General features: G+C 33.9%; 1 protein-coding gene across 3 annotated transcripts in view; it reads left to right on the top strand.

Moving 5' to 3' along the window:
* The first annotated feature begins 608 nt into the window (after positions 1 to 608).
* cntn1b (contactin 1b) overlaps positions 609 to 9469 on the top strand; it is a 109354-nt gene continuing 100493 nt past the window's right edge. The window contains exons 1-2 of one of the 3 annotated variants that reach the window (XM_088644836.1): positions 609 to 759; positions 2274 to 2365. The gene's annotated coding sequence lies outside the window, so the exon portion shown is untranslated. The remainder of the gene's footprint in view (positions 760 to 2273; positions 2366 to 9469) is intronic. The other 2 variants (XM_088644838.1, XM_088644835.1) reach the window with 2 other exon arrangements.

Genomic DNA, 9469 nt, shown 5'->3' with positions numbered 1-9469 from the left:
AGATCATATTCAATGGCTGTACTGATGGTCGCACTGACTTAACATTCCCCAGATGTTAGCGCTAAATCTATGTTATATATTATAGACGTATATACAGTGAGAGACACTTGAAATTAAACAAATGTTAGTTCCATTCTTAGTGTCAGACTGTGAAAATAATCTTCAGGCTTGCTCACTTAATCAGGCTGCATTCAAGGTGTTCTTTGAGATTCTGACATTTATAAGGAAACAGTAAGTATATGTCTGCATGTCTGTCAGCAAGGCCATGTAACAACAATCTACTTCAGCACCACCACCACTAATAATAATAATAATAATAATAATAATAATAATAATAATAATAATAATAATAATAATAATAATAATAATAATAATAATTCAGGTATATTATGTCAGGGACACTGTTAATTGTTTTTAATTGTTTTAAACTGTCTCTACAGTCTTCGTTCATGCTTTCAACACAGAGCTGCAAAAGACTGCCACGATTTTTGACTCAGCTCTTCAAACGTTTGACTGCGGACCTACTGCAGCTATCACTGGCATCTCTGCTCAGATGTGTTCATACTAATAGGTTTCAGTGGCGTCGCATTCGTCCAATAGCAGCCACATGAGCGCCGCTCCACCACCACCACCACGGCGTCTGTCATCATCTAGTATCCAATAGAAGAATCTGTCTGTCGGGCTTGTTTGTCTAGCGGTGCGGTGCTGACCCAGGTGTGTTTTGCAGAGATTTCACGGACAGACGGTCCACAAGATCAGGTAAGAAAACGGAAACATGAAAATAAAATTGAACTCAGGTTGTTATTGTCACGGCGGCAGTCAGTCTCCTTATTAATATGTAATGCATAAACCTGTCAGTTGGGTTACCGCAATGCAGACCGTGCATTACAACAGCTGTCCGTACCTCCTTTCACTTGGCATTCATAGACTCGTTTGCACTGGAAAAAAATAAATGATTCATATTTAAATGTTTTAAAGTAAAATTGTACTGACGTAACATTTCTCTCAAGACACATATGCGCGCATATGTTGAGATTTTTTTACATACAGTACATACACCTTGCTTGCACTAACACTAGTTTAGCTTTTTTGCTTTTACCGCTGTAAAAATCTGCATTTCAGCTGGATAGGCTTCTCTACTTGTATTTGAAAAAAGAAGCAGTTTCCACAATTACACCTATCCAAGATTCATTGTAATCGTGTAGAAGGGGAAAACGGCGAAAACAAACAGGCTGTGTGAGTCTAGAACCTATTCCATTCCCCCTGCAAAAAGCTAACGAAATGCAATGAATAATTTTTTTTCGCATGTTAGAATAAACCGTAAATATCTCATGGTCATGTGATTTTAAATGAGATTACTGTGATTTTTTAAGTGCCATGGTGAATGCCAGTTTCAGACAAAAAGGTCGAATACGAGGATGCATGCGAGTGGACTGTAAACGCTTTAAATTGCCGTCTTCTCCGTTTCTGGTGCTAAAGGATGAAGAGGACAGACTTACTGTTAAGTAGTAAAGGCTGTAGAATGTCAATGGGCGTGGCTGTCTAGGAAGCGGTGGAGGCTTTTGGTTCTCCTAGCCTCTCAGCCGTGAGATATCAACGGATTCATCTGCATTTAGATAACAGCCCTGGTATAATGAAGAAAATTATACCCGTTGCTGTTAAAATAATTGCAATCTGCACACTTTTAAATGTACGAATTCATCTCGTGTTTCATATTTCTTGAGTCCTCAGATAACATCATTTGCACTGTCACACTGCGCTTTGACTAGGATGCTAAGCAAACTCTCCTTGACATGACTGTCCCCTACTATATTTCAAAACAGTATAGCAGAATATTTGCATCTGCTGACCACATAATAATCCTAAATAAAATACTTTGATAAAGAGTATGGATGCCAGTATTGTATGGATGCCAGTAAGCAAAAATATTTTATGTAATGTTCTGGTCTTTTCAATAACTATAAGTATTGTTACGTAAAAATTATATGGCCTATATACAGTATCAAGCATATTTTATTTACTTTTGAACAGAGCTGCACCTCATAACATTTATTAAGTCAATCTAAGCTTTCCATTTATGTACTGTAGCTTCAGTTTGTGAACTGAGGCTTCAGTATGGTTTAGTGTGGGCATTCTGTCCAATCATCATTAGTTTAGGCCAGGGTTTCCTACAAATCTTGGTTTCATAAATTATATTTCCTAGCTTTACAAATGAAATAGATGTTGGTGAATATTTGGGTTGTACAATAAACCCATGTTTTCCATCTAATTAGGGTGTGCTGTTGTGAAAGAGAGACCACATCTGAATTAAGACCTTTGTAATGCTTCTGGAGATGGAGCAGTGTTGTGGAATCTAGCACTGCTGGTAAGTGCTGTGAGACCTGTTTGAGTCTCCGATGCCTGTCTGTGCAGAGTTTACATGGTCTTCTTTTGTTCACTTGGATTTCCACTGGTTCTTCCTCTTGAGAATGTGCATGTTAGATTTGATGGTCTACTCTAAATACAGTAGTATCCCCAGGACAGTATCCACCATCAGAAGGCGTTTGATCTCCACCAACTCATTACCCAACCATATGCTCCTCTCCCTTTCACCCTGTTTGTTTTGTGTGGAATTAGACAGAGTATACTGAAAGGGTTTTCTCGTCCTTTCTTCTGTCATCTTGTAGGAATGTTTATGGTCTTGCAAAACTACCAAATGTGCTTTAGAAAACCAGTTGTATGGTTTGTTATTTTGTCTATGTCAGAGAGTACTTGTAATAGATTTTCTTTTAAAAAATAATAGATTATTCAATTTGCACTCTTGGGGAATCTATGGATAAGACAGCTCACGTGCACTGATCTCTGTGAGGAATCAGCATAACTACAAATTCCTGCTGGACAGGAATATTTTAGTGCAGAAATCAAACTGCAGTGGGTTAACAAGCTTGCACTTTCCTTTATAAGATGAATAACAGCAAGCACTCAGTTTAGGAAAAACAGTGCTAAGGTTTAAGGATGGACATGAAACAGCCAAATTGTGAGTGCAACAATGATATAAGATCATGTGTCATCCGATTGTTCATCAGATTCAGGTTTAATCTTTTTGAAAAAAACTTTCTAAGATGGTAAATTGCAATTTTAGAAGAAACAACATGGATTTACTAGGATTATTCACTGTGAAATAAACTTTAATAAAAAAATTAGAAACTTCACCACTAAGATTCTGAAAATTAGATACCTTAGTGGAAAGAGGAAGGCTCACATTCTCTTGTGTCCCATCTTGTAACTGACTTAAGAGCTTCTGTGGGAGGCAATCATCTAGTGCTATATTTGTGATTATTCGATAATCTAGTGAATTATGAATATAGAAGAAAATGTGACATTTGAGTGGAAAAGAACATTTTTATCATGAAGAACCTTTTTGTAAAATAATTTTGGTGCAATGCAAAGTTGAGCTGAGAATGAGATGTTTTTAGTTTTATTACTTGCCTAAAGGATGGCTAAGACTGTTAGCAGGACCTTTATTAAGTAATCTGAAGAACTGAATTATACTTACAATATTTTCTCTGTGATATTTTTGAGAAAATTTCTAGTGTCATTATTTTGAAGTATGAGGCCTATTGTAAAAGCTTGGTAATACATTAGCTTTAAGCCAAGTGTCTGTGTAATAGTTCATTATACACAGTTCATTGTCCATAGTACCCTATAGACTTGGACCTTAAGATGAACTGTTAATGCCAATTATCTTTCTTGCATGGGTTTCTGTACTGGAAAATTGGACATCAATCTTTATTAAGAGACTTTACATAAATAATGAGAAAATCTATAATGTTATCCTTTGTGTTTTAGAAGTAGTTACTCTAAGTGGTTTCGAATTCTGGATGTAACAAGGATGACTTTTAAAAGGACAAATCATTTTGGGAAATGTAGGCTTCAGTTACTTGAATTTTTTAAAATGGTATACTGGCTAAGTGTGTCTATAGTGTCAGATTTACCATCAAAGAGACTGTTTTAAAATATGACATTATGCAGCTTTTTGAAGTACACATTATACAAATACAAATTTTCCAAATGTGGCTTCGGGGGCATTTTTGCCATTTGAAATTTTATGGTATTTAATTCCTTCTGTTTATGAATTTTTAATTTCCTATTACTTCCCATTCATACCTAGTCATTACATAAAAAGTTCCTGAACCCAGTCCCCTTCTGTCTATGAGGAGAGGATGGGGAATTAGTTCAATATTACATAAGTCTCCTTGGTCAAGGCTTTAACAGTGGTGTTTCAAACAGTGTGTACTGATCACCATCTTACTATATACTTCCTAATGTTCAGCATTACAGAGGCACTGGAAAAACCTTGGTGTTTACTGTATGATCAGTATGTTAGAAGAAAACCCAAGAGAATGTCCGTAAGAAAACTACAAAAGTCACATAATTCATTGTATAAGAAGTCCTAACAACAACAAGCAGATGCCCCAAAAATGCACTGAAAAGATAATTAAAACTTTGTTGTGTGTTATGTGTCTCTACAAGATGACCGATAGCTTAATTAATATACGTTATGTACGCGTGCATCATAGGATCTTGTCATGAAATCATTTGTGTACTATGTATGTGAAATTCTTCCATCTGAAATTATTTGTGCAGACCTCTTAAAAACTATTCTAGTTGAAATGTCTGAGAACTGTTTGAGTGGAATTTGATGGAGAGGTATGCCAGAGGATCTATAATACACGTTTCAGCGTGGGCTAGGATGATTCAGTTCCTCTGCCCACTGCCTGGCAATCAGCTTCAGCATGGATTTTTTGTAGTTGTGCCAGAATTATTAATGTGACAAATACAATTTTAAGTGAAAAAAGCAACAGAAAGCTCTCAAAATACAGTTTACTGTAAATGCATAAAATATTTATAACGAGTTTGTAAAAAATATTTTTATTCAAATTTATCAAAATGTTTTATGTAATTTATTAAAAATACTTTATTAATGACAGCAAATTTAATGTACAGTATATAACATGAGGGAGTGTATTATTTGCTTTTTATTCCAGTAGGGGTTTTCTATGGTTTAGTTCTGTATTAAATCGGAGATCTTGCACCCATCAAGACTGATGAGATGTATTCTAAGAATAAAATACAGCCTGCTATAAACAATGAACAGCAACTTAAATCCAGAATTGTTTTTACAGTAAAACCAGGAAATTATTATAAATACAATACATAATTATTTTGCCCACTAGATCTAATGTTATCAGAAGTAAACTTTAAATTAAGTTTAAAAAGATACATTGCAGTTACTACTGTTTTTTTCACTTTGAACTCAAATAATCAGTACTCATACAAAACATGACTGATACATAACATTCTTAAATATTTGATTTTTAATAACATTAATTCAGTTCTACCCTCTTTGTTCAATTAAACATACTGTATTAGTAGTGTTGAACCACTTTATTTTGAAGTGGTAAAAGTTGGCCCATTTACTGATAGGTGCCTCTTGTTGCTCTGGTGTTTTTTTTAGGGTAAATGGCCACTGAAATATCTAAATCATCAAATATGACAGTTTTTTCATCACTCATGCTTTCGTGCGTTATATTTAGGTTGGGAAATGGAGATTCATTCAACAGTGCTGACTCCGCAAAAGTCTGCAATTCAAGACAGCCATTTGTGAAACTACATACTGTACAGTATTTCAGTTCACTACTGTTAGACTAACTTACAAAACTAATTATTGTATACAGCCTATAATGTGTATTTCCACTTTTAGAAGGTACAGATTATGTTGTTGTGCCCTTCTCAGTCATTAGGGAGGAAATTGTATTCTTGTAGTCTTATTGTATTATTAACACTTGGAAAGATTCAATGTGAACTATAGATGTCACTTTATATTATTCTGTCTGCTGTTTGTTTTGGGATTAGGACTAATAATATAATATAGAATGCATTTGCCATTGTTTTCTGTCTTTATTTAATTAGTTTTGTAGTAGAAAGTGATGGACTGTATTGCATATTCTAATGCTTTTAGGGCATGCATGGCAGAAGATTTTGTGCACCATCTGCTTGAAAAAATAACTACTAAAATAATGAGCATCATCTCAGAAAGTCTTGCTTTGACAAAAGAGGGTTATGTTTTGGTTCATAAGCATTTCAATCTCTTATTTGAGATATTGTTGTGTATGGTGGCTACGTGAGTTCTCAATCTGGCCAAAATGTCAGTTTTACTTATTTTGCCAGGTGCTTATCCTACTTCCCTTCAGCCCTATTCATTTTCACCGCAGTGTCCACATATTTCACTTTTTTTGATACTAGTGGCAGTTGTTAATGACACGCATGTTGCTTCTTGCTGTGTCAATGCTGTGAATATAATGAAAGGTAAAATCTGCAAATCTTATATACAGATGAGAATCAATTTTTGTTATTACAGAGGAGATAGAATTTCAAATTAATTTATTAATAAGATGACTTCAGTTTTAAGACGTAAGAGAACATTATGGTATATAAATATTTCAGCACTCATATTAACAGTAATCATTAATTAAGATTATGAAGAGAAAAAATTTCTATAGGATTTTAAATTTATGTGTGTATAATGTGTGTTATTTTAAATTTGTAACATTGGATTTAGATTTAAAATATGAGTTTATAGTATGGAATAAAGGGAGTTTCAGAACTGGGCAGAAATATGGGGCTTTTTATTATTCATTTCTTAATTGCTTTTAATGCACTGGTATGTTAATTCGGCGCAAAAAGGTAATGTAAAGGCAGCACATGAAGTCAATGCAGATTGTACTGTGTAAGAAAGAATACTCAGTGGAATTACTGATGGTTAAATGTACAAAGACAGCTACATGCATTTGACCGTTGTAAAGAAAGTGATAATTCTCTCATGGTACCTCAATACAGTTAATTCTGTGTTCAGATAGGAGTTTAACGTAAATGCACGTTTGAAATATACTTTGTTTCATACATTAATAGAAAGCAGCAGTCAGTGATTTCACTGAACCAACTAATCCATCTAGAGAGATTATTGTCAAGAATGGCTGCCATTTTGATGCCCTTATTATGAAGTGAATGATATCAGAATGCTGCAGATATGGATTCAGAAGTAGAATTATTTTGTTAAGAGTTAATTCTTAACTCTGCTGATTTATTTTTTATATGATTGAATTTGCCAGTCTCTGTGATTTGGAGGGGGGGGGGGGGGTTCACAAAGTCATTCTACTTATATACCGTATAAACCTTAGGAAGATTTTTGAATTTGCACTTGCAAAATCCACGTTGTTTACTGTGCTGACTCAACACGACCAACTATACAAATTCAATAACAATAACAATTCAATAACAACAGAACCTAAACAGTATGTTCAAGAGTTGGACATTTTGGTAAAGAAATCAGAATATGTGATCTAAATTAGTGATACTTCAGCAATTATTTACAAGCTGTGCTTTTAATTCTGCTGTTTTCAAAAAAAAATACTAAGAAGACCTGAAAAGATGCTATTATATTTATAATGTATATTAATGTCATACATTATTATTTGATGTATTGGGCTGAAATTAGCCTGGGTTGAAATTGTTACTGAGAGTATTTTTTAGCAAATTAGCTACAGTAGATGTGTCTAGAGTTTACAAATTTATTTCAGTGTAATGTGCTTAAAAACATTTGGAAATGCCAATCAGATTTCAAAATGGGAAGCTTCTTTTTGTATCCATATTTTTCTACCCTACATAAAAATTAATTAAGTTCTGAGATTTAAGGCATGTCGTGAAAGAGATTTAATTCTATACCTTCCTCACAGAGATCTGCTATACAGTACCTCTCTTGGGGGCATGTAGAAGGTGCCCCAATCCAGAATTGAATACAGGAACCAAGTGCTAAGTACAACTCCAATCTTCTGCCTCTATTGATGTCATTTAACCTTTCTTCCATAATAAGCACTTTCAAAGATAAATCCACATTTTCATCATAATGATTTTGTGTTCGTTGATCATCAGTGTTGCACTAAAAAGGTCTCCTATTCGTTTTTATTGTTTATAAGGTGCTGAAAAATATTGCTTGGCAAGTGTCTGAGTGTAGACAGAGGTATGGTGGGGTCAATGGCCTGAATGGGCGTCTGTAAAGTCTGAACAAGGGCTAAAGCAGTTCAGAGTCTTTCTTCTGCTTATAATGATCCAAATTATGAGAAAGTTATCAGTGATTTTAGATCAAACCAGATAATGAGTTCAGATGAAAAGAGTAAAAATGTATTGTTTTACATTTGTATGTATGTGTTTTATGTAAAACAACTTTCTTTGGCAATCACAATAAATTAAACAAATTGGTTGATGGGGGTGAATATGGATTATGAAGATTGTGTGACAAATGAACTGGTTCAGTACAGTAGATTTTTGTTTTTGCCAATAGTCTAGATCTTTAGAAGCTTTTTTGTTCCATCTATGCCCTTTGCACTTTTAACTGTTCGATTTTCTCAGTGTTATACAGGATTCCCAAATGCACACACCCACCTGCTAGAACTACAGCAATATGTGAAATTATATGTGTGTATGTGAAATAGGCCTTTTCCGATAAATAAATGTAAAATAACAGCCTTCTAGTAAATTGATAAATATAGCAATGTGCAATGTTTAGCTATAGTTTATATTTTTAAATACTGAGACATAAAGCATAATGTGTTGGATTGTATATCTGTATTTTTAATGCTGCATAAAAAGGAACAAAATGAAACTAAAATGTAAAAATATTGAAACAAAAGGGTTTTGGATTCACAAATTGAAATAACATGAATAAAATGAACTGGGATTATGACATGCAAATGTAGACCTTCATATTTATGGTTATTATTGTCTTGCTTTAATTTATAATAGGTTGAATTTGAGTATTATCTTTTTAAGGCATAAATTAAATTTGTCTCAATACTTATAATAGAAATAGAAATAGAGCTTTTGGCAGTAGACAAAGGATCAGCTGGTTTGGAAAAAGTAAACTTATTTGCATTTGATAATGAAGACTGTTAATTATGATTGGCGTTTCAAACTAGCGATTATAAGATTTTCCTTCCCTGTGTAATGCTTGTTTACCAATGGTCACATAATTTGCCATTATACTTCTCAAGTAATTGGAATTGAGAGCCTTGTACCGTAGCAGCACCTTTTGCTTTAATTAAGGCCATTTTTCTGAGGACATGAGGTGAAAAAGATATAAATATGGACAAGCTGTGATAGTGAAATATTTATAGATGTTTCAGTCCCCAAGCCAACTGAAAATGAAATAACAAAATCACTCGTGCACACCACATCTTTGAAGCTTTCATTGTATTTTCCCAGATCAAATTTGATTCCTTTTAAAGCTAGCGAAATGAGGGTATTTGGAAATTCTTGTCACTTTATGACCATTATGAAGCATATGAATTGTGCTTTGGAAAGAGAGTCGTATCAAACTCAGTGGCTCATTTTATTGAAGGTGCAATAAATCAAAATTTGTTTTTAATTGCTT

The sequence above is a fragment of the Lepisosteus platostomus genome, chromosome 9 (assembly GCF_059453375.1).
Source record: "Lepisosteus platostomus isolate fLepPlt1 chromosome 9, fLepPlt1.hap1, whole genome shotgun sequence".
In the NCBI taxonomy this organism is placed as follows: domain Eukaryota; kingdom Metazoa; phylum Chordata; class Actinopteri; order Semionotiformes; family Lepisosteidae; genus Lepisosteus; species Lepisosteus platostomus.
Note: the sequence above shows the minus strand (reverse complement) of the source record. Positions and strands in the feature narration are given on the sequence as shown.